This window comes from Vanessa cardui, chromosome 5 (genome assembly GCF_905220365.1).
Source record: "Vanessa cardui chromosome 5, ilVanCard2.1, whole genome shotgun sequence".
In the NCBI taxonomy this organism is placed as follows: domain Eukaryota; kingdom Metazoa; phylum Arthropoda; class Insecta; order Lepidoptera; family Nymphalidae; genus Vanessa; species Vanessa cardui.
In genome coordinates, this window is record NC_061127.1 from 2,726,744 (window position 1) to 2,749,984 (window position 23,241).

The 23,241-nt window shown below is 32.6% G+C and overlaps 1 protein-coding gene across 4 annotated transcripts in view; it reads right to left on the reverse strand.

Annotated features, from left to right (window-relative positions):
• Window positions 1–16,082, reverse strand: part of LOC124529951 — a 72,167-nt gene extending 56,085 nt beyond the window's left edge. For all 4 annotated transcript variants that reach the window (XM_047103906.1, XM_047103905.1, XM_047103904.1 and 1 more), the window contains exon 1: window positions 15,924–16,082. The gene's annotated coding sequence lies outside the window, so the exon portion shown is untranslated. The remainder of the gene's footprint in view (window positions 1–15,923) is intronic.
• Between the last annotated feature and the right edge of the window lie 7,159 nt (window positions 16,083–23,241).

Here is a 23,241-nt window from a genome sequence, read left to right on the forward strand (position 1 = left end):
TGGTGAAATTAAGAAATACCCCAAGGCAAGAAAAATCCGCCTAAGATAATCAGGGTATGTATTTGTCAATTTGTACGTATTTACAAATGTTCAATGTTACAAGGAAAAATGATGACCTTCATTTCATTCCCCAGGTGTGTAATCATCCCTGAACAAAAGTCTCATAATTATTATTCCAAGAACTCACATATTGCCTATTATACCCTTTGCGCTCCTTTACCCTTTTTATATGGCAGCAGATATATTTTGATTGCTTTCTGGGATCCTGTTGTAAAACCCTATACATTATCCCACAATAACTGAATCTATTCTATTAAGCAATAAGACTAAGTAATTTATGTTTGATCCCTATACAAATGCTATGAGTATCACATTTTCTCACATAGGTAATCAATAATATTTTTCTGTATATACGAAAAATTACAAAATACGAATGGAAAAGCAAAAGTTAATTTAAATTGGTTATTTTTTTGGCCTATTGGACCAATAGATTTCAAGACAATTCGAATGTAGATTCTACTGATAAGAATCAGCAATACCTAATCTCCGTGGTTACTTACTAATTAAGTTATAATAAATTTATATATCCGGTATGAAAATCAACTAATATTTAAACCAAGATTTTAATTAACAGATATATAAACTTATATAAAATGACACGCCTATCTATTTTAATAAGCAAAAAGTTGGTCGAGATGACAGATTCTAGAAGACATGAAATCTAATCGTATATTTAGTTTCAAATTCGGTCTTCATCAGATTCGGCTTTGTTTTACGGATTAATTTGTATTCATAATATTTGAAAAAAAAGAAACAAAACGTCATCACTCACGCTGTGGTAGCATTTGTTGTTGTAGGTAGTAAAGCGTGATTATTTTTTATAAGAATACAATATTATAAGCAAATTTATGCCAAAACATTTCTTTTCAATATATATTATTTTGGCATCTAGTATTGGTAACAGCCTTTATATATGAATGGGCAAATGCCTCTTCCCCACTATAGCTTATTGCTTGCTGATTCAGTGAGTTTCTATAATTTAAGAATGCATCCTCTTGCGTTTCTTTTTCAAAAAACGTAAACACACCATTAATCCGTACAAGTGAGTAGAATTTGAACCGCAATTTAAAATTAGAATTCGTGTCTTCTAAAGACTGAGCCATTGCGCACTTTCTGCTTATTAAGATACAAGAGTAATGTAGTTCAGAAGCTATTAATTATGTATTATAACTGAAAACGACATGACATGATTTGAACTCCGCGACCCACTTGGCTAATGAGCTGTCGATAACACGGCACGTGTTCAGTTAAACGCAGCCTTTTCTTACATTATCCGCATATTATTTTATGCTTATCGTATTTATTATTTATGTCTTATATTATCTTCTTCGCATAATATTAGCGTGTGTGTGTATGAAGGCAAGCTTTAACAATTCAGTATTTCAGGTGACGCCGAAAACACTTCGCTTCGCTGTCGATGCACTCTCGCGCACCAAAGGGATTTATCACGGTGAGCTTGGCTTGTGCGGCCACATCTCTATCAGAAACCGCATACAATATATACGAGGTGTGTTTTACTTAAATATAGGTTCGAACATTTGTGACCTTATTACCAATCATCCACGTGACTTCTTCATAAACTACACGACAATGCAATGTGGCCATATACATTCGTCAGTTTTCTCGCACGATATTATATCAACGAGTGCAGGCTACACATATGAAATATGCTCTCCTCTTTCTTTCATATTGATCATTTATTTGCAATGAGTAGGACGACCTATATAGTCAATGGTAATTATTTAAAAGTCGAACTATATGTACCTAGCGTTTTTCTATTATCTTGTGTAAATTTATATTGATTATTAGTACTGGCGGGGTCGAGTGAGTTAGTATAATTGGCACAAGGGACATTACATCTTGGATCCCAATTCCCATGTCAGCGGAGAGACAATTTACATACTGATATTCTACTCACGAAAGTTGATTGTAGAGGTAGTAAATATAATAATAAAAATGATTAGTAAACGATCCTTATATATTCAATTCGAAGGCTAGATTTAAGGCTACATGTTAGTAAAGTCATCCAAAATGCAGGAATATAATTTAAAAAGTATTATAAACAATATTATTTCATCGGTGAAGGATCAGTTTAAATGTGTTATATCAACACCCTGGACTTCAAAGAACGAAAGTAAAGACTTAACAAAAGGATACAATTAAGTAATTAAGAAACAAAGGAGCATTTACAGGCTTTGTACTGAGCGCTAACCTACAGCTGCCTATAAAACAGCGAACATTTGGAAAAACAGATGATTCACTATCCAGACAGAGTAGTACTCTACTCGTGTTAGTAGTACTCTACTTGTATTAGTGTAAATATAATTTTCTTAATTTTTTTTTAAGAAAATTATTTTCAATTAAATATTTTGACTTTTTATCCAAGTTGCATTAGAGTAACGTAAAATAATTTTTAATGCTCTCAAATATTGAATAAATAAAAGCATACATAATAAAGAGGAGAGTACAATACATGTGAAATAGCTAAGGTAAGGGAAAGTTGTATACATAATGTATTCTTACGAGGACGTCGCCGGCCATTGCAAAAATTAACGAGAGACACCCTTAGGACGCACTCGAAAGTCCAAAACTCTGAGAGCGCTCCAAATATGAGAGCTGACGCTCGATAATCAAGCTGGCTCCGCGATGACCTTACGCTATTATACCTACAACTATTGTATATTATATGCACTAGCTGTATTTGCGGCTTTAACCGACAGAAAAACATAAAAAGCCAACCTCACATTACTCCCTCGAAAGTTGAATTACAATAGTAGTCTATGTCCTTTTCGGATCTCATGCCATTTCCACACCAAATTTATTCTAATTCAGCTCAGCAGTTAGCGTTAAGCTTAGGTAACAGACTGAGTTACTTTCGCATTTCGCATAAGTAGCTCATAGGTGTACGTTTATTACTAGTGTTTAAACTATAATACTTACTCATTCTATCATATCTATTTGTTGAATACATGTTTTATCATAATTACACGCGTCTAAACTCTTCCCGGTACTGTCAGATTTTTAGTCAGAGAATAAGGAGTTCAGTTGCGTTCTGCGTCCTACGCAGATGCTTAGTTTCGCTAAAGTCTTTGTACCGACCTATCTTGTGATATTAGAAATGCTATTATGCGTCTCGTTTGCATGTTACGTCACAGAACACAAATGGAATCGGCTTAAGTGTTTCATTCAGGGACCGTGAAGCTCTTCACAGTATGATACTTTTTATCGAACCGAAAAGACTAAAACTCATAAATATGGATTTATTTGAAGTTACGACGTCGGGAGTAATACTTTCTTATAATTTTCATATTCTTTGATCCAGGCCGTTCTCTAAGTTGTATAAGAAATATCAAGTAAAAGGTTTTATACAAGTTGTCATATTTCTTCGCAAATTTTCGCCGGCAGTCTACACGCCTTTATAATTTTCTTGCGCTATAAACTAATTTGTCGAACATTGAATACTAATTGTTACCCGAGGTTCCACTCGCATTTTAGGGGTTAGTTATCAAATGGTAGACAAAAAAACGTAACCTATGTCCTTTCTTCGAGCTCAAGTTATCTTCATATAAAATTTCATCATATTTAGTGGTTTGGTAGTGAAAGAGTGACAGATAGTCAGACAGACCGAATTACATACACATTTATAATATTGGTATAGATTGTGCAATCGCCCTTTATCCTGAGTCACCCCTCACGAACGCTTATGCCGCTTACGATAACCATTGGCTGAAGCCATATTTAATAAACACAAAATTCTCCAACGCTATCTATACATGTATAGTCAGAGTAAGAAAACATTCGTCAATTTTCAAATCATTCCTTTCTTAAAAGTCTTAAACTTTTAGTACCTTTTGAATCTAAACATCAAATCACTGCGACGCAATTTTAATTCTAAATCGGTAAAGCAGATCGCTCATACTGAGATCATCAAAATAGATCTTAAGATGACGAACCTTTTCTTACCCTGACTGTGCATATGTCTAGCAACAGATGTATTCGTAGTTGACTCTTGTGCCTGTAATTACACTAGCTAGTCTACGTCTCGTTATACACACTGCAACACACTGTTTCTTTTCATTACCGTTTCGTGGTACAATAACGATATACAGACTGAGTAACTAGGGCTCCAGCAAAGCCTTTGAATTTTCTATCCCATTCCGTTTTTATAACACACTTGTATGTACAATTTAATTAAAACGCCCCAAGGTGATCCAGGGGTTGGAACACGGGAATCATAACGAAAGTTGTGTTTTCAAAAGCGAGCCAAGCATTATTTAATCTTCGTAAGATTATTTTTGTTACAATTCATTTCGTGACCTGTGGTTAAGATAGTAATACTTGTTTTAGATGAATATCTGCCACATTTTTATCAATCAATTCACATTTGTATGAATAGTGACACAATAGGTTCCAAACATTGTCATTAAAAGGAGAAGCCTGGCAGTGAACATTATTCCTTCCTTGATTTAAAAAGTGAGAAATTTTCCTTAATTTCTAATCATAATTTACTATAATATATTGTATCATATATAGCAACAGTTTACATAGCTTTTCGAAAAAAAAAAAACGATATGTAGCAGTTATTCGAAATATCGCAATAAGGCACAAAATAAGGGAAGGAAGGGATCCACGTAAATGTTTTGACAAACATTTATGTCCTTTCTCGAGGTATCGCCTGACAGTTATTATATCGCTACAAGCATATTTGACGTTGCTATAAACCTTCGTATTTTATTGACGGTATATTTCGATCGACTTAAAATATGAGCCATATTTATACGTTACATTATTATTTATACATCAAGATCGTCGCAATACATCAGAACTAATACAAACGGGCCAACTTTATTACTTAAGTGTGCGTGTAAGCTAAGTTTGACACATGAAAATTCATTCTATTTTACTTGTGTGTATGTACTTTAGAGGCTATAATGGCTTTGACAGTCCAAATAGACATATAAATAATCTAAAGGGTCTACATAAAATAAGAGGTTATTGTTTTGCAATACGTAAATGAAAACTACTATAAAAATACATAAAGAACTTATACGAGAAGTCACAGCACGTTTCGGTCTTTTGAGCTGCGTTTCGCAGTTTCACTCGCTTAGAATGTAAACGTGACAGGGGTTCATATTCATATCAAATACAATAAAAAATCATCTGATTCAAAAATCAAAGGAGTGAGTGACACATAAATCTTATAATCTCTAATACCTGGAGTTTTTTAATGTGCTTTTGAATTTTCTCTAATGTTTTAATCTAAATATATAAAACAAAACGATCGTGTTGAAATATTATTGATACACGGTTAAAAGAATATAGAATATTTATATTGTTTTTAATTAATATGAGACAACATCACATACAAAACTCTGATCCCAATGTAAGTAGCTGAAGCACTTGTGTTATGGAAATCAGAAGTAACGACGGTACCACAAACACTCAAACCCAAGAATACATAGAAAACTAATAGTAATCTACATCGACGAGGCCGGGAATCGAACCCGGGACCTCAGAGTGGCGTACCCATGAAACCAGTGTACACTCGACCACGGAGGTCGTCAATATGATGTCTATTAATGTCACCTGTGAACGCATCGGTTACCGATAAGATTTATTGATACTAAGAGTCGTGACATTATTATCCAACAGCCTTAATTGGATTGAGTTGTGTTAAAATTTACTAATCCACAGGTACACAAATAATTAATCTATATTTTTAAATTAAGACTGAAAATAATCAAATAACTTTTGTTTATTATTTTTTTCAGACTCTCTGTTATATAAAATTATAAATTTAATTTCAAAGACATTATTTTTTATTATCATCCAGTATTTTTGTCTTTTAAATTTTAATAATATTTATTTTAGTAGTTTTTTAGATTGGATATTTTTGCATTATTCGGACACTTAGCATATTAACTTACTTATAATTGAAACAAAGGAATTACAAGTTGCGTGTGTAGCAGTAGGAGTTCCATTAATCAATTCAAAGATCAGTGAAAATATTATGCAAATATCATAAATTACTTGAAGATCACAATAAATCATTCGTAATATTAATAGCAATGTTGCGGAAACAATACATTCAAAGTTCAGATGTTTCAGCGGGTCTTGAATGCGGCGATGTTGACATTGAAGAAAGAAGTTCTATCACGAACACGACACGACAAAACATCCATGACTGCGTATCGATATTTGGAAACACATAAAACAAACGGATGTTTATAACATATAAATATAAAAACGTTCGAGGGCGAATGTGAGTCGTGCGGAGGGTTCAGTGTTATTTATAGTTATTTTATATTTAATAAATATATAATAATAAAGGTTTACGGATCTCCAATGAGTTTCATCTGTCATATAAATTAATTTCTTAGCGCACGACTTTAATGAAGACAGTCAGTTAGACAAACAGAAAGTTATCACGTATTCTGCCGTCAAGCAGTGGAATATATTATTGTTGGTCCGGCTGGCAGGTTATGTAAGTCGGTGTAACTATAGGCACTGTCTTTGAGGTTTGATATTAACAACACATAGTGCTTAACATTATACGAAATATATATAAATATATACTAGTACAGTAAGTTTCTTATTTTACTTATATAAGAAGTACTTTAGAAGGACTTCATCATTATGAAAAATAATACAATAACGACCACGTAGACCAACAGCGTTTAATGCTATGGGCGAAAAATGAATACAAATTTAAAATATAAAAAGAGGCGTTGACCTTTAAATAAAGATTTATGCACTAATATTATGCCATTACTAATATTATAGCAAATATAATGTTATAATTATTTTATTAGTCTGCTATGCCCGCTATGCTTTTTTCATGAAATGAAGTTTACTCTACAACGCTTAAAATGCTTCAAGTCTGGTCAAGGTTTGGTTCATACACGGGGCAGATTCCCATCCACCACTGGTAGGTTCCTCGAAATGTTCCTTGAATCCATTGGTTGTCCCGGATTCGACGACCGGTTTGGAAGACATTTAGCAACTAAGTCATCACGATTCAATATTAAATTAAATTGTTTGTATTTAAATACATAATAATTATTATGTAGAGTTCAAATGAATCTGACTTCTGTCATACAACGGTATTTCCAACTGACCAACCGGCGTGGGGAAACTCACGTATTAATTTATTTTGAAGCTATAAATATATTTACACGATACACTTAGTATTTTAATATTCAGAGATACATTATACCGTTTCGGTATCGCAATCTAAATCAGTTCGGCAATTTAATTTGGCGACGAGGAACAGCAATCTCAGCCGCCGAATTAGAAAACCTAGTAATTAATTTTTGACAGCTGTTCCTCATAACGAATTGCCTTCCGGTGACTAAATTGCCAGCGTTCACTTCAATTACCACCAAAAGATATATCAGCATTTCGTCATAATATTTTAATTTCTTTAGGTATTGTATGAAAGTAATCACAGTACGAGGTTGCCTATGCATAAACAGTAAAACAAAAGTACGACTTTTATCGGTAAACCTTGTAACACGTGTAACATACTTAAAATGTTATATTCTCAATTTTGTCTATGGTTCCATATAAATACGATCGGCCTCTTATTTTATATCACTGCAAGGAATAAGTTTTGATAAACTGTCAGCAGCCTACCTATCACCTAAGCTTCTCGTAATATTCTGCGAGTATGTTACCATCACAAAGGCTGTTGAGCCGCTAAGCGCTGACAAAATTGATAGATGGGCTTAGCACAAAAATCGTTTGATTTATAACACGTATCCAGGTGGGGTGACTTAAATCTACAGCATAACTATCTATATTGCTTTGTTATTTTTTGACGACCTCGGTGGTCGAGTAGTGTGTACACCTGTTTTCACGGTTACGCTACTCCGAGGTCCCGGATTCGATACCCGATCGAGTCGATGGAGAAAATTCATTAGTTTTCTATGTTGTCTTGGATCTGGGTGTTTGTGGTATCATCGTTACTTCTGATTTTCTGTGAAACAAGTGCTCTAGCTACTTACATTGGTATCAGAGTAATGTATGTGATGTTGTACAATATTTATTTATTTATTTATTTAATATACATATTTCCACAGAACAATAATAAAATATCCTGAATAATATTCAATAATTGTTTTCTTTGTTACCAAAGCTGTTAGTACTGAATTAAATTTTATCGAAACGTGAGTCATTGTAAATGGAATCGGTAAATCAATGAACGCTGCGTGTCATTCTATTTGTTTGAGTTCTAAAGATTGATCGAATAATAGAAAGTTTATTGTATGAAACGATGACGCCTTCAGGTCAACAAATGTATTGTCCGCATTTCTTGAAAGGCGAAAGTTTGACCGCTTATAGTTAATAGTTTGATGTAAGCTATAGCTGTGTCCATAATTACAGGATAATAGTCGTATTAGTAATACCTGGTATTCTTAAGAAATACATTTAGTTTCATGGAAAAAATGGATATTAGTAACAAGTGTAGCAATTTTAATATGATTAATGATATAATATGTAAATGTAGATACTATATATAGTATGTCATGGTAATGTATTAGAAAAGAATTAAAGAAGCAAAGCGAAACAAAATAAGGAATAACAAATAATCGAGATGATCGGAACAGCGTGGACACAAAAGCCTGTGAAAATTTCGACCAAAGGAAACAAGTACGAGTAATTACACAAAAAAGTCTTCAAGAATTATTTTGCATAAATTTTGGTAAAAATGTATAAGAAATTGCCGGCAAAAACATTTCCCTGGTTTGGCATTGTCAGTTCTACAAAACCTTTTGGAGACTGAACGCCGCTCTAAGCGTTTAAGCTTTGATTATGTACTAAGCGTATATCACATTTAGTATTTTATTACGTGTATTTTAGGAAAATTAAATTCTAGTTTTTATACTTAGCAGTTAAATTATATAATAATAATAATTATTATTAATAAAGAGTTGAGATGGCCCAGTGGTAAGAACGCGTGCATCTTAATCGATGATTTCGGGTTCAAACCCACCACTGTATATATGTGCTTAATTTTATAATTCATCTCGTGCTCGGCGGTGAAGGAAAACATCGTGAGGAAACCTGCATGTGTGTAATTTCATCGAAATTCCGCCACATGTGCATTCCAATAACCCGCATTGGAACAGCGTAGTGGAAATTGTTCCAAACCCTCTCCTTAATGGAAGAGAAGGCCTTAGCCCAGCAGTGGTAAATTTACAGGCTGTTACTTTCTTTTTACTTTTATTTATAAAGAGTTTTTTTATATTATTGAGATTAATAATTTGACTTCGTTGGCCGATTACTAAGTTGTTGAATCATATAAGTTATTTTTTATATATGTACATATGCGTAACACGGTTTTAATTTAATTTGGTTCTTTATAATACAGGCCAGTGTCTATTTAGTCCAAGCTGTGTTCCCATAAACCTTTACTTATATAATTCTCTGGTATCGGGAACATAAATGAGTATTAAATACATTAAGCACTTCAGAACCGCGATACCGGCTGTATCAATCATTCGAGCTAATTGGTATCCGCCACTTGAAACTGTCTGTTCTTTACATCGTGGTTTCAAAGCCTGTATCGTTTCATTGAATATTGATCGAGCTCTTGAAATAATTTGCAGGGCTTCACAGTGTGTTTTGCTTTATATTGCAATTCATCTTAGAGATATCATAAAAGAGAAAGTTTGTATTCAAATAAATGTTATTTAAATACGCTCTGATTAACTTCATTCCTTTTCATAACATACAAAGATTTACATTTATGTTAAGACTTAGCGGAAAACAGATATATTGTTTAAATAAGTTTTTATATATTGGGCATATTACATCGTGAGGAAACCTGCATGTGTTTCATCAAAATTCATCAACTTCATCAATTTCATAAAAATTCTGCCACGTATGCATTCCACTAACCCGCACAGGAAAAGCGTGGTGGAATATGTTCCTAGCCCTCTCCTTAATGGAAGAGAAGGCTTAATATTCTCAAACAGACCGAGTTAATTTGTGCAAGCTAGTCTGGGTACAATCTTGGTATTGATGTGTCCCAATTTGAAGGGTGAGTGAGCCTATGTACGCCACAATGACATCTCAATCGCAAGGTTGTTCGCGTATTGGTAAGAAATATTTTTTATGTCATTAACCATTTACCATCAGGTTGCCCATTAGGCTGCCCTTCATTAACATATATAATAAAAAATACGTTTTTAAATAAATATAGGTTGGTAATATTTCAACAAAACCCGTCACTGTGTGAACGTAAATTACAATTAACACACTAATTAACGCATGAGCTGTCATGGTGTTGATTGTAATATATATACTAAAAATAATATTCATTTTTATTTTGACAAAATATCACCGTATCTAATAAATTCGTGACCGCACTGATAGGAATTTTCAACAATATGACGTCACCAAATATCAGTATCTCACTATCAGAAGGTTGTATAAATTCAGTGCTGTATAAAAATGGAAAAACGGCGCATTTATGAGGTGATTCTAACAATATGACTCAACAACGGACGATTTCGCTGACTATTAATTTCGTCTCATTAAATTTAACACAGGCGACAGGACGTGATGATAAAATAAGATAATATCTAGGTATCATACTTGAGTCATAAGATGAGAAGAGATCTGTTACAATTTCAGTTTTTTTTTTAATATATGTTTTCATTGAATAGATGTGAAAGCAAAAGTATTTGGTCCAAGCCATTATATATACATATACCATTGAGGTTTTATGTAGTTATTTTTTTTGACCGGAATATGGGACCGGTATGGTAATGAATAGTTACCATTTTACAGAACAAACTCAATATTTCTGTACAATTGCTCAACGGATAGCGAAAAGTCTGAAATAAGAAAAAAACCGACGAAGAAACTTAAATGGCAGTACGCATGTCTGACGTCACAAAATAAATGGCTTTGATGTAGGATCGGTACAATTTGTAAAACAGATCACATCCGAATTAAGTGATTTCAAATTTCGAACTTCAAAATTTTTCCTATGTGAAAATTATCTCTACGCGAACGTAATAATTTGTAATATCATATACATGTTCCAAATTGACGATTGACTGTTCTTTTTTTTGAATTTGTTAAATTACATTTAAATTGTCGTACTCTAACAGCTCTCACGCTGCGCTGATGCGAATTAGAGTATTTATGAACCTAAATAATTACATCCAACGTATTCCTGGAAACGTTTATATGTTAACGTGTTATAACAAAATACTGAATACGAAAATTGGAATGTACGAAACGGAAATATGTTGCTGCTTAAATCAGAAGACATAAATACGAAATCCAAAAAACTAATTGCCTTTCTTTCATTTCCTGTTTATAAACCGAATAAATGAAGACGTCAAGCTTGCAAATATTATTTCAATTACCACTCCGATCAAAATTTACGATATAACGCAGACTTTTTACAGGATCATTATCCTTGTATCTCGGGAATGAGTCACTATTGAAGTAATCTTTTTCCGGTAAGGAAAAATAAACATTTGATTTTTCGCGGAATTGTTCCAGTTTGTCAGCACTTTGCGAAACTTGAGAATGTCCAGATTGTTTTAAGATTTAACAAATAATACAATCTCGAATAAACACAATCAACATTGCATACCCCGATTTCAGTATTGTAAGTATGATATATATATATATATATATATATAAGTGCCTATTGTTTTTTATCTAACTCTTCTTGTTTTTTATACAAAAAGATAAAAAAGGATACCAAGAATTTTGACATTTTAGCTTTAATTTTATATGTCTCTTACATTTACTATATTACAATCTTCTCTCATTACTCACAGTTAGCTAGTGAGTAATTGATCAGTTTTTGTCGCATATGTAAAATATATATATTTATATGAATGCATGAATCAAATGTGTACTACATACATACCTAGTAATTTTTCATTCTAGTATTCCTAACAATCAGCATTCCTGAACTGTAATAAATAATTCTTGGCAATGTTGTAATAATGTACTTATAAATTGGTGTAAATATAAAAATAATAAAAGTAATATAAGGTCACCCCTTAGAGACCTACCACAAGGTCAGATTTAATGAAGTACTCATTCAAAAATTTTAGATTACAATGAAGTATTTCCGCAGTTTCACCGCAAAATGTCGAGCATGAAACCAAGTATTATTTAATTGTTCTTTCTTTTTAAATAAAACACATAAACATAATTTCTAATAATTGAATATTTGGGAAGATTTTATTCAACGAGTAGGTTGTTTTTGAATCCCACTGGACATCGTCACTGGTTAGGAAACCGGGTATAAAAAGGCAACTAAGATAAGGGAAGCCGGCGTCTTATATCTTTAGGGTGTCTCGATGCCTAGAACGTTGTCTGATTTGTGAAGACATTATGCGGAGACCTCGTCCATCAATAGAGTTAGTGGTCTAGTATCTAACAAAGAACGTTGTCTAATGCACTTTGAGGTTTATATAATACCTTGACAAACAATAACCTTTTATCTACGGCAACTAAATTTTAAAGATTTGTTGACTTAGCAAAAAAAAAATATAGTGTAGACAAATGTATCTACATATTACCCTTCAGGCTTAGATTTACAAACAATGCCAATTTTCCGATTCCGGCGTTTCGAACGAAGATTTCCTTAACAGAAAAAACCTCACGAGGTTGCCAATAGACCATCGAGCCAGGTACCGACCATGCAACAGATATTCTATTACTTAACGTCGATTTTATGGATTGTGATTTCCGAGTAGTTTACTGCCAGAACTTTTCATTTGATCGAATCGAGATCAAACCCCCGTGCTGCAACTTTATAAAGTAACGTCTACGAATAAATATTTTAAAAGTATAGTACATAGTTATACAAATAGTAAAGAAAAAACTTCACAAATAATAAACTCTTCATCAAAACTATCAGTCACTTCTATTCTGTCTCGAACAATCGTCTGGCCTTGCTACAACTCATGTAGGCAGTCACATCTACGCCGTAGATGCAGATGGCTACGACGTAGTTCATAAATCCTGCTACGTTTTTTCTTAACAAAATTCAACTTTCTGTCCATTATTACTTGGTTCAAATCCAAATTGACCAATCTTAAATCGCCGATAACTTAAAGTTATACTTAGAACGTTGCCAACAACTTCTTAGACCATAAATTTCGTTTATGTATTTTTTTATTGTCAAAGAAAAATAAATGACAATTCTTTTGTGAAATCTATTTTAACTGTTAATACGAGAGTAATAGAAAAAAGTCTTTCTTGCAAATACTAAACTAAATACTTATTACTTTTTTCCATTCTATAGTTATTTGCGTGATCAATAATGAGCTGTGAAATAATTAAAAACTATGGAAAATATTTAAACTTCAAATAAAAAGGGTATTCGATTTTTAATATTTTATTTTATAAATAAACTAAATATCGATAATAATCGTTACTAAAAGTAAGGCATGATATCTTCATAAATGAGCTCACTCATAGATAAGCGAAGAGGCTCATCTTATATTCTTAAGACCTCTAAGAATGTAAAGCGGATTGGTTGTTGTACTTTTTCCTTCAATTGAGATGAATAGGATTTCCTTTATAACAGAGTAGTGAACCTTTAATTAATTGATGAGGAGGAAGGAACAAACGCTTGGGTTCGAATTGGCTTAACATCAGTATCGTCTATGTTTTCAGATAATTACAAGATTTCTGTATCTATCTTGTCTCGCGTTGATTAAACTCAACGCATTTAAAATTCGAAATATTTATAGATCCTAATAGGTTGTGTTTAATAATCATAATCTCACAAATAGACTAAAATTTTAAAAGATTTTGTTTCATAAAAGCAATTTTTACTCCAAATTGTCCCACTACCCCAGGAACTCTATACTGTCATTGGAAATAACAGTAAATGTTTATGCAGAAGCGATCACTAATAATTAGGAAATTATCTTCAATTATATACCTAACCTATATTAGGCGGTACTTACTATATAGTCGTACTTTTTATATTATATTTTACGCCTATCGGTTATCGTCGGTTATTAATGCGAACGTTTCGTTCCGTTCCCTGAAACGAAACTGTTATCAATGATAAATGGACGTTCTGAAGGAAACTGGCGTGTCATCCCTTCATTGCGTCTAGCTGCTGTATAATCTTCGATATACGTATTTGTATATAAGAACTACAAACAAAGGCGTGTCTATGTGTATCTATGTATACATTACTTTTCTTACAAGATTAAAATTTAGTTATAAGTACTGACTTTTAAGTACGTGATGTACGGTTTAAATTTTTGATCGTTTACCTTCCATTTCTGAAATTTTCCAGCGATCAAACATATAACATACAGTATGTTTATATCTAATATTCGATGAACTATTCTTTATAACGTTGCGACATGTACTTTTTTGTCTGTGTTGCGGCGTGTATTGGGAAAAACCAATCAAGTAAGCTTCCCGTATTTTAAACTGTAATCTGGTGTCCTGACCGATGTCAATCACGGCGGCTTTCTCAATTCATACATAGTTTCCGCTAGTAACCGCCGTGGTCTGCTGACATTATCAATAATTACCTTTCAGTTCGTTAATACCACGTAATTGGAAATACGAGGAAGAGCGTGAATGGATGATTTATGTTTTAATAATATTTTAACTTAAATCTTTCGCATCGTATTAATTTCAGCAGGAAGGCTTAGGTTTGTAGGTTTTACCCAACAATTAAATATCATTTTATTTCTATACGACTAATATCTGTATAATTTGCATCATAAGAAACTAGTGCTGATCTCATATCAACTATAGCTACAATACAATACAAATACATACAATACAAAGTTATCCTAAAGCTACCTTAGAAAGTAAGCCTATGTTCCAATATAATTATTATAGCTTTCTAGGCTCAAATTATTTATATCGTGTGCAGTCAGTAAGACTAAACGGTTCATAAATATACAAATAAAAACGTTACTACGTTTTATTTTATTATTGCTCGATACACAAAATCAAACAAAAGACAGCGTATTGTCTAAATCAAACTACCAACTACAAATAATAGCTTAAAATATAAAGATTTCAATAGATAGTCTCGTCATTGACTGTTAGGATGCAAATGGGTAATGGCAACCGCCTTGACCACACGTCGTCGAACTTTTACTTTTATTATAAACGTATATGACATTTGTCGGCATTCAAATAGGGAATTGTTTGTAAACTTTAAACGTGCACGATACAACGTATTATAAAGGATTTATTAGTTTTTCTGGATTTATCGATTCACTAATGTTGCGATAAGCGCAATGACATATTTGAATAAACAAGAATGTTTGGTGTTTGAGCGACACTAGTCATAAGCGTGATCATTCTTTTGTTTCGTCCAGAAAACAATGATAGGATTTGATTTTTTTGTTTGTTAATAAATATTGCCCATACACAATCTTATTATAAACGTCAAACAATGATGAAATAATAAAAGATTTTACGCAAATAAAATACCTAATTTGATATTTTTATATATATTTTTAAATTTAATAAAATATAGTTATGAATGATAAAAAAGGTTGTCACTGTTATTAAAATAACATAAAATCATTTATCGTTAAAAATATTAAGACGGTTAATATGATAACAAAGTTAATTAAAATCTTGTGAATCTTAGAAAGGAGTGTTTAGTTTATACCGTACGAAGCGAGCTTATAATGAACGCTTATGTTCTTTGTTTTATAGTTAAACATTTTACGCAAACAAAAATGTAGATCCAAAATACTTTACAGCTCTAAACACTATTCGTACCTAAACGTTTCGTAAAAGAACAACGCTATTACTAAAACACGTCGATAAACTAAACCTAAACATTTAAAAAACACAAACATTCTATAATTATCTCATATATTCACCTGGTAACGAGTGTTCAATGCGGCCAGCGTGCTGCCGGCTGCATTTCGGTACGTCGGAACACTTGCGAGCACGTGCGGTCACTTGCGGTCAATTGCGATCACTTGCGTACACTGGCGGTCACTTGCGAACACGGGCAATCGCTGGCTGGTCGCGGCCGGGACTGACACTGCCTCGCCCCGGTCGATACCCTGCCCCCTTCCCCCCACCACAGCCCAACAGGTTAGTATGCGTGCGCCGCCCGTAAACACCCGCTCAGTGCACTGTTCACTGCCCTGCAACTTCATGACTGACCTATAATTGAGACCTGGTACTACCCAGGTGTACTAAATTATCCCATACTAAGCACTATGTCATAGAAGGTAAGGGAGGTTCGAAGGAAGGGCGGGCGGGGAAGATGTCGCTAGGAGATGTGGAATATGTGTTGCATTTTTTATACAAATCTTGAATTTGGATCGAGTACACATACAAAATTTGTCGTACTGAAAGTTTTATATAGTGTTATAGTTAATTAACAAACAAAGTAATGCAAATACTAATACATATAAGTACTTTTGTTTAAATAAATTTGCTCTTAATCTTCTCCATCTTTAATAAATAATTATCTGCGTGTATCTTTTCTTTACGATCCTACAGCATTCAGCTGATTGTAATTATTTTTTGCCTATATACGTTTGCCGGCCCACATGTGGGAAGCTGGGACGTAGATAGTTATGTATACAATTTAAAATATATTAAAACCGATATGCGCACGTTTATTGAAGGGTATTCGTACGAAGAATAAGGCTCGACGTTTTCGGAGGTTTTCGAGGAAAATAATGGTAAAGCATGTCTAAGGGGGTGAGAATTCATTACAGACAAGTGAGGTGTTATTACATTATATTATAATTGAATTGAAACTAATCTAGCGAGAGTTTATAATGTGGACTTAATTTGCATTAAATTTTCTTATACTTCTGGTCTGCTTTTTCACGTATTTTATAATTAAGGAGCGGCTCTGTTAATTTTGTCTTTTTTAACTTTTCAAGGAAAGTCAGCCAATCATGTACATACTTTGGTCATATAATGACAATTTATGGACTTGGTAAGAAAATAATTAATTGAAAAGGTTCGGAGTATTTCCATCATCGTATTCCAATATGAGTTGGTTGATATACATATGACAGAAGTTTCCTGACAATGTTTTCCTGCAGCGCCAAACATGAAATGGTTAATTGGTTTTATTCACGTGATCTTTTTAATTTTTTTGTTCAATTTTGAGTATTCGGTCCATATAGGGGTCGGTCGAATATTCTTCTGATTGATTCTGATCTCATCGGTATTGATCCTCAAAGACCACCAAGAACCACCACCACCAAGAAAAGAAGATCATAAAGCAGGACATAAACATATGCACAGATGTTTATCTATCAGTGGCAAGATTAATGGTTTTCGTTTCTCAGACATGTAAGTGTCAAATCAATTTCATTTTTGAAACAATTAAAAAAAAATTAAATCCTCAACAGCTTGGTAGAGGCCACTTAAGGATCTCCAGAAAATGACTAGTGTTTTTTGTGGATTAAGGCGCAGTTTCTAAAACGCGTAGGTGTCAAATGAATCAAAAACTGATTGTATTTCATATAAAGATGATAAACCCCAATGACATTTATTGTGAAGGAAAGTGACATGATGAGTCATGTTCCGAATCCAGATAAATCTTGGAAAAGCATCTTACTGTAAGAGAGTTTGTTATTTGAATGTTAGACGAATTGCAAACAGTCGCTTTTATTATTAGCAGTTAATTTGTTTATTACTTTGGGTTCAATATCAGTTTAAATGTATCATCTTAACGAAACATATTGCTTCTACTATTTACTTGGTGATAGCCTGTCTTATTAGATACCTCCCACTCATCGGATATTCTACCTCTTAACAGCAATATCCATTATTGTACTGTTACAATTTGATGAGTGAGTTAGTCAGTGTAGCTACAGGCTCAAGAAACATAAAATCTTAATTTTCAGGTGGCACCTTGGCAATGAAAGTGTTTATTACAGCGCCATCGTCTATAGACGGTGGTGACCACTTACCATCAGGCCTATTTGCTCGTCCGCCTATCTACGTCATAAAAAAATATCTCAGTCATATACTGCGAGTTTAAACTGAAGTAAGCACCTCAGATTTGTTCAACTTTGGCAAGCAATACTATTTGCGATTATAATTAATTTCGTTCACGGTGATGAATAGCAAGAACGTGTAATTGTGATTATAATTCATTTCGATCTCAGCCAAACGGCGTGTATGGAAACTTTAATAGGTCTGTATACTCTTATGTTGGATGAAATTTCGCCACACGTGTGATGACTCACACCAGTATAGCAGCAATGTGAAATGAGCTTATCCTTATGGGGCGGCACAGCAGACATTACAAATCAATTTGTTAGTTTATTGCGATCTTTGGGTAAGGGTTGGTTGGTAGTTCTTTCAAAAAGGAAAAAAATATATTTGGATGTACGAAGCTTAATTACTCATATACATATGTGTGTGTGACAATATGAATATAAAGGGTTGTTGGTAATTCGACGTGTTCTCGTTAGGAACTAATACGGTGGACTATTAGCGATAATTTTAACCCCTGTATGTAAAAATGAACCATTTTTGAGTAATCGCGTTTTTAGATTTATATATATATATATATATATAATATAAATATATATATATATAATATATATATATATATATTTTATATATTTAATTTTTTTTCTTCTATTTTATAAAAACTATTAAGCACTGGATTTTTCAATATTAAAACAATAATTATTATCAGTCATTTATAACGATATAGGTACACTTCCTGATTTAAAACGAAAAAAACGACTAAAAAATCTATTTTTAAAATACATATAAGTATACTATAGTACATATGATTGGCTACTTTTGTCCAATATATAGTGATATTATATGCATGTGAATGCAGTAAATACAAAACAAAGGGCTCCATCTGTAACAGTGGTTGTCGTAACTACTACTAAACTAAACTGCCTACTTATAGATTTTTCGTCTTCTTTGTCTAAACCGCGTGTATCACGCGATATTTGCGAGTATAAATACATTGAACTCCTTAGAACAACATAGTAGATTTGAAATTCGAAATATTATTATATATTGTATACAGTCAAATTGCATTTTTTCAACTTACCCTTCCAACGATTTCTAAGATGGGCTTATGTTATACGAGTGGTGGGTCGTAAATCTACTAAAATATACTACACTGATCTTGTATTATGATATTTTAGTATGCATTTATAAGCCGTATGCTTCACTATCTTGAATTGTATTTTATTTGAAGTACAATTTAGTACACGTTTTCGTTTTTAACAGAATTCGAAACTTGATTATAAATAGTAAGTTTTTATAAAACAAAATAAAAGCACCTGCCATAATATTTTACATGTTTTATCGTTAACATAAATAATAATTAAAACCATATATCAAAACTATAACTTAAATAACCCCTTAATACCTAAATTTTGATTAATAAAAATACAAAAATATGTAACCACCCACTAATAGTACTGGTAGATGTATATCGGTACCATAAAAGTTAGATATGTAAGTATATATATATGAATGTTTAAAAGTTTAATAACCTCACAACACTTTATTACTAAAATAAAAACTAACTAGTTTAGTTTTATGACATTTAAACAGTCATGAAATATTTTACTTAAGAACTAAAACGAAATTAGGTTTCTATTCATAAACTTATTCATTCTGTTTAAAAATACAAAATCCATTTCTATTAACACAGTACAAATTACGTTCATAGAATTTATTCCCAATAAGCACAAGACGTGTTCAATGTCTTTACATCGTAAAAATTTCTCGTAACACAGATGTGTTACTTATTTAACTGATCTTGGATTCTATTGTCTATAATGTATTGAATTTGCATTACATTTGTTCGCGTGTTTATGTACATGTACAGTTGGAGTAAGAAAAACTTCGTTAGTTGTCATATTCATTCCTTTATCAAGTCTTAAACTCTTAGTACCTTTTGAATCTAAACATCAAATCATTGCGACGCAATATGTCATTCTCAATCGGTAAAGCAGATTATCGCTCATACTAAGCACACGAAAATAAATCTTAAGGTGACGAACCTTTTCTTACTTCGACTTTACTTGTACTTAAGTATCGATTTAACGAACATTGGTACACGTCACAGCTTAAATTTCGTATTCGCCATTCAAAGGGAACTATCGCTGTGATGAGATCTTTTATACGTTACTGTGTGGGTGTTATAGGCTCTATTCAAATTCTAAGAAATGTGTGTAACTTAAAGGCGAATTACGGCGAGCATTAGATTCATAACGCGTTATTTAAATAAGGCTTAATCATTTAAGTAACAACATTTTTGTCCCAGTGAGTGAGACGGTCGCTGCAGATAAAACAATCGGTTATGTTATCGTTTTGATGAACTCCAGCCTTAGATGTGCAGATGTAAAAAATGTAGGGATTATTTCTATACTACTCGATTGTTACAATTTAATAAACATTTAATTTTAGAGAGAGGAAAAAAGGAACGAAAGTCTTAAAAATCCTTTGAATAAATGCGGGGGACCCACTACTTTATCTTTAAATGTAACCGACTTAATAAGCCCTTATTTAAACTTCAAATCCACCAATGAGTTATCTTGTTACCCACTATTATTTCATAAATAGACAACAATTTTATTTTTTTCTAGTTATTGAGTTTGTTTTATTGTATATTGAGGCCAAGCTTTATACCTTTGAGCGACCATCTCATTGATATTTCATTATTCCCAAGATACTTCCATTTTTCCTATTTATATCCTTTCGATATGTTTGTTCAGTTTATTTGATAAGAATTGGTATTAAGCGACAAATATAATAAGACAACAAAGTAATCGTTGTTTATTCCTAGGACTTTAACCTACGACATTGTGTTATTTTTAAATCCTTATCCAGTAGAGCATCTAAGTTCAAGGACGTAGGAAGTAAATACTTGTAACCCCTTACGTACGAATTCCTCACTAAAGACGGACACGCGAGCTCCCTTACAACTAATAATAAAAGAGTAAACGAGTATAGCGTGACGTTTGTAACATAAACATTCATTTTCTCAGAAAAAATTACACTCGCTTTCGTTTGGGACATAAAGGTTTGCGTTTTATTAAATTTGGGTTAACTTTCTTTTAACTCTTATTTCGTAATTTTCTCTGAATAAGTCGTTTATTTTTTGTTTTTTAATCACTGCACGTAATCTTATTTACTGAGAATTGAACACACTTAAAAATAGTACTTGTTTTTTTTCTAGCAACACTCAGTGACCACTGTGTCTAGACAGCTGAAATTTGGAAAATAGATTTATTCTATTTAATGCAAACAGCCCCAGATATATCTTTTATACAAATTAAATGAAATATGTAATATTTCTTTCTCTCTTCAGATATTTCTTTCTTGGAATGATGTAAGGATGTGATATATGAATTCACAATTAGTAAAATTATAATTAGTAAAATTATTTAATCCATTACCATTAAACCAATCCGAATTTCATAATGGCAGTTTAACGACCATGGCGGCAAGTTGTGACAAAATTGAGGAAAAACAGCGTAACTATTTTTAAATAGCTTTTATTTAATAGGAAAGCATGTGAACTGGTGTATGTGATGGTGAATTAATACTGTATATAAATTAAATGTTCATCTACACTAGAAAAATATTAACCAATCGACGACCTCCATGGTCGAGTAGTGTGTACACTGGTCTTCATGGGTACTCCTCTCCGAGGTCCCAGGTTCGATTTCCGGCCGAGTCGATGTAGAAAAAGTTCATTAGTTTTCTTTGTTGGGTCTGGGTGTTTGTGGTACCGTCGTTACTGACTTTCCATGAAACAAGTGCTTTAGCAACTTACATGGGGATCAGAATAATATAATGTTGTCTATTATTTATATTATTATTATTATGTAATATATATCTATAAATATGATTGTTTAGTATATCCACGATAATATTTCTTATGATATAATCAGATACGAATTTCTAATAATAGTAAATGCGCTGGCAGTCTAGACAGGAACTAAGATGTTATTAACTCGGAGGCTTCAGCGTCCCACTCAATCATAGCAAAAGCGATATCTTAACGTCTAAAATATAAGTTTATTTTGAAAATTAATATGAACTAAAAATGTAAACGATTATGAGTGTGACCGGACATAATTTTTACGCTAGTATACGATATAATCACGGCGTTATTCCTCGGTGTAAAACTGACATGAAAAGAGGTTGGATGTGTATGGCGTTTAAACTTACTGATGAAATAAAAGTAAAGGCGATTATTTAATTTTAACTATTTATTTTATGTGTAAGTAATTACAGTGCACAATATATAGGTATATAGACGTCAGACGAGAGAACATAGTTGACAAGTATTGTATAAATAAAAAGGTTTAATATTTAATTTGTGTATGCGTCCTCCATGCTCCAAGTAGTAAGTAAGTATTAACTTACCATATATTACGCAAACAATACAAAAGCCTATTAAAAGAAGTAGTATAATGCTAATATTAGATGCACGGATAACAGATGATCAAAACGTTGAATATCGTAATTGAACGTTGAACCAGTTGTCGTGCCACTGAATTGATCAATCATTGCTGCAAGTTTGGTAGTACGAGTGGCGATATTGTTTGTGTTAACAGTAGTCTATTGACCTAGTTTATATATTTTCACGTGAGATTTGTATGGATTTGGATGTTTTTGACATTTATAAGTGTCCGTGTAACTTTCGACTTTCGAATCAATTTATAATTATAAACAATTACACAATTATATTGTCCTACTAATACTTTAACGCAGTGTTTTGTATTTAGGAACAGTTTTATTGTTATTGCTTCCAAGTGAAGCCCGAAACGACTATCTCGAACTTTTGCGATCTACACTAATTCATTTAGTTCGAAACTGCAACGCAATTACGTATAGGAGATTCCTTTATACATTCCTTTATACAACGGGCTAGAACAAATAAAAAAAAAACAAAAGCGCGCGAAACTGAATTAAAGCGCCATTATTTTTTTCTTTTTGGGAGCAGACTGTGAAGTCGATATCGGCGAGACTTGTAATTTGTTAAAAAGTGTTCGTTGTGTTTCATTTTGAACTTGTAAACTTAACTGAGTAAGTAGTTTACTACAATATGTATGATTTGGTGATTTATTTATGTTAATTCGAAGTGTGAACTATTTTTGGTTTGTTCGTAAATTGGGTTACGTTCCGACAACTGTCTAGTGTCAACTACTTACAAAAAAATATATATCT